This window comes from Arachis ipaensis, chromosome B3, assembly GCF_059453495.1.
Source record: "Arachis ipaensis isolate K30076 ecotype BB chromosome B3, ASM5945349v1, whole genome shotgun sequence".
NCBI classification, from domain to species: domain Eukaryota; kingdom Viridiplantae; phylum Streptophyta; class Magnoliopsida; order Fabales; family Fabaceae; genus Arachis; species Arachis ipaensis.
In genome coordinates, this window is record NC_142438.1 from 101338259 (window position 1) to 101341717 (window position 3459).

Sequence of the window (3459 nt, forward strand, 5' to 3'; positions counted from 1 at the left end):
TTTTTAAAATCAAATTGTTTCTCATGAGTCAAATCAAATTTTCAATTTGAAAATCTTATCTTTTTCAAAATCTTTTTCAAAAATCAAATCTTTTTCAAAATTATTAGTTATTTTCGAAAATTTCAAAAATATTTTTCTTATTTTTATACCAAATTTTCGAAAATAACATAATCAATTAATGTTTTGATTCAAAAATTTGAAGTTTGTTACTTGCTTGTTAAGAAAGATTCAAACTTTAAGTTCTAGAATCATATCTTGTGATTTCTTATGAATCAAGTCATTAATTGTGATTTTAAAAATCAAATCTTTTTCAAAACTAATCCTATCATATCTTTTCAAAATATCTTCTTATCTTATCTTGTTCAAAAATTTGATTTCAAAATATCTTCTCTAACCTCCTAACTTCCTATCTTTTCAAAATTTGTTTCAACTAACTAACTAACTTTTTGTTTGTTTCTTAACTTTTTCAAAACTACCTAACTAACTCTCTCTCTCTAATTTTCGAAAATATCTCCCCTCTTTTTCAAAAATTTCTTTTTTATTAACTAATTATTTTTATTTTTAAATTTTAAAAAAATTTTCGAAAAAAATACTAACCTTTTTCAAAAACCATTTTCAAAAATCACTAACTCTTTTTCAAAATAATTTTCGAAAATTATACCTCCCCCACCCTATTCTATTTATTCATTCATATCCTAACATCTCATCTCACATCTCTTCCATTGGTACAGTTGTGTTTCTTCCTTTACATCACATTTTTTGTGTCCCCCTCTTTTCTTCCACTCACAAAGGGATCCCTATACTGTGGTAAAGAGAATCTCTATTATTATTATCATTTTTCTGTCCATTCTTCCTTGTCATATGAGCAGGAGCAAGGATAAGAACATTCTTGTGGAAGCAGATCCAGAACCTGAAAGGACTCTGAAGAGAAAATTAAGAGAAGCTAAAATACAACAATCCAGAGATAACCTTTCAGAAATTTTCGAACAGGCAGAGGAGATGGCAGCCGAAAATAATAATAATGTAAGGAAGATGCTTGGTGACTTTACTGCACCTAATTCCAATTTACATGGAAGAAGCATCTCCATTCCTGCCATTGGAGCAAACAACTTTGAGCTGAAACCTCAATTAGTTTCTCTAATGCAGCAGAACTGCAAGTTTCATGGACTTCCATCTGAAGATCCTTTTCAGTTTTTAACTGAATTCTTGCAGATATGTGATACTGTTAAGACTAATGGAGTAGATCCTGAAGTCTACAGGCTCATGCTTTTCCCTTTTGCTGTAAGAGACAGAGCTAGATTATGGTTGGATTTTCAACCCAAAGACAGCCTGAACTCTTGGGATAAGCTGGTCACGGCTTTCTTAGCCAAGTACTTTCCTCCTCAAAAGCTGAGCAAGCTTAGAGCTGATGTTCAAACCTTCAGACAGAAAGAAGGTGAATCCCTCTATGAAGCTTGGGAAAGATACAAACAGTTGACCAAAAAGTGTCCTTCTGACATGCTTTCAGAATGGACTATCCTGGATATATTCTATGATGGTTTATCTGAGCTATCAAAGATGTCACTGGACACTTCTGCAGGTGGATCCATCCATCTAAAGAAAATGCCTGCAGAAGCTCAAGAACTCATTGACATGGTTGCTAATAACCAGTTCATGTACACTTCTGAAAGGAATCCTGTGACTAATGGGACGCCTATGAAGAAGGGAGTTCTTGAGGTTGATACTCTGAATGCCATATTGGCTCAGAATAAAATATTGACTCAGCAAGTCAATATGATCTCTCAGAGTCTGCATGGAATGCAAGCTGCATCCAACAGTACTCAAGAGGCATCTTCTGAAGAAGAAGCCTATGATCCTGAGAACCCTGCAATAGCAGAGGTAAATTACTTAGGTGAACCTTATGGAAACACCTATAACTCAACATGGAGAAATCATCCAAATTTCTCATGGAAGGATCAAAAGCCCCAACAAGGCTTTAATAATGGTGGAAGAAACAGGTTTAGCAATAGCAAGCCTTTTCTATCATCCACTCAGCAACAGACAGAGAACTCTGAACAAAATGCTTCTAATTTAGCAAATCTAGTCTCTGATCTATCTAAGGCCACTGTAAGTTTCATGAATGAAACAAGGTCTTCCATTGGAAATTTGGAAGCACAAGTGGGCCAGCTGAGTAAAAGGATCACTGAAATCCCTCCTAGTACTCTCCCAAGTAATACAGAAGAGAACCCAAAAGGAGAGTGCAAGGCCATTGACATAAGTGCCATGGCCGAACTTGTGAGGAGAGGAGAGGACGTGAATCCCAAGGAGGAAGACCTCCTGGGACGTCCAGTGACCAATAAGGAGCTTCCCTCTGGGGAACCAAAGGACTCTGAGGCTCATCTAGAGACCATAGAGATTCCATTGAACCTCCTTATGCCCTTCATGAGCTTTGATGAGTATTCCTCTTCTGAAGAGAATGAGGATGTCACTGAAGAGCAAAATGCAAAGTTTCTTGGTGCAATCATGAAGCTGAATGCCAAATTATTTGGCATTGATGCTTGGGAAGTTGAACCTCCCTTGTTCATCAATGAACTAAGTGATCTGGATCAACTGACATTGCCTCAGAAGAGACACGATCCTGGAAAGTTCATAATACCCTGCACCATAGGCACCATGATCTTTAAAGCTCTGTGTGACCTTGGTTCAGGAATAAACCTCATGCCCCTCTCTGTAATAGAGAAACTGGGAATCTATGGGGTGCAAGCTGCTAAAATCTCACTAGAGATGGTAGACAGCTCAAGAAAACAGGCTTATGGACAAGTAGAGGACGTGTTAGTAAAGGTTGAGGGCCTTTACATCCCTGCTGATTTCATAGTCCTGGATACTGGAAAGGAAGAGGATGAATCCATCATCCTAGGAAGACCTTTCCTGGCCACAGCAAGAGCTGTGATTGATGTTGACAGAGGTGAACTAGTCCTTCAATGGAATGAGGACTCCTTTGTGTTTAAAACTCAAGGATCTCCCTCTGCAACCATGGAGAGGAAGCAAAAAAAGCTTCTCTCAAAGCAGAGTCAACCAGAGCCCCCACAGTCAAACTCTAAGTTTGGTGTTGGGAGGCCACAACCAAACTCTATGTTTGGTGTTGAACTCCCATATCCAAACTCTAAGTTTGGTGTTGGAGAGTTTCAACAATGCTCTGAACATCTGTGAGGCTCCATGAGAGCCCACTGTCAAGCTATTGACATTAAAGAAGCGCTTGTTGGGAGGCAACCCAATGTTTATTTATCCAACTCTATTATTATTGTTTTTCATGTTTTCTTAGGTTCATGATCATGTGGAGTCACAAAATAAACAAAAAATTCAAAAACGGAATCAAAAACAGCAGAAGAAAAATCACACCCTGGAGGAGCATCTGTCTGGCGTTCAAACGCCAGAACAGAGCATAGTTCTGGCGCTGAACGCCCAGAATGGGAGCATCCT

General features: G+C 38.0%; 1 non-coding gene across 1 annotated transcript; it reads right to left on the minus strand.

The window, feature by feature from the left end:
- Positions 1-1395: 1395 nt before the first annotated feature.
- LOC148571806 (small nucleolar RNA R71) lies at positions 1396-1503 on the minus strand. The gene has a single exon (XR_015908172.1). It is a non-coding gene; the product is annotated as a small nucleolar RNA R71 (small nucleolar RNA).
- Positions 1504-3459: the final 1956 nt, after the last annotated feature.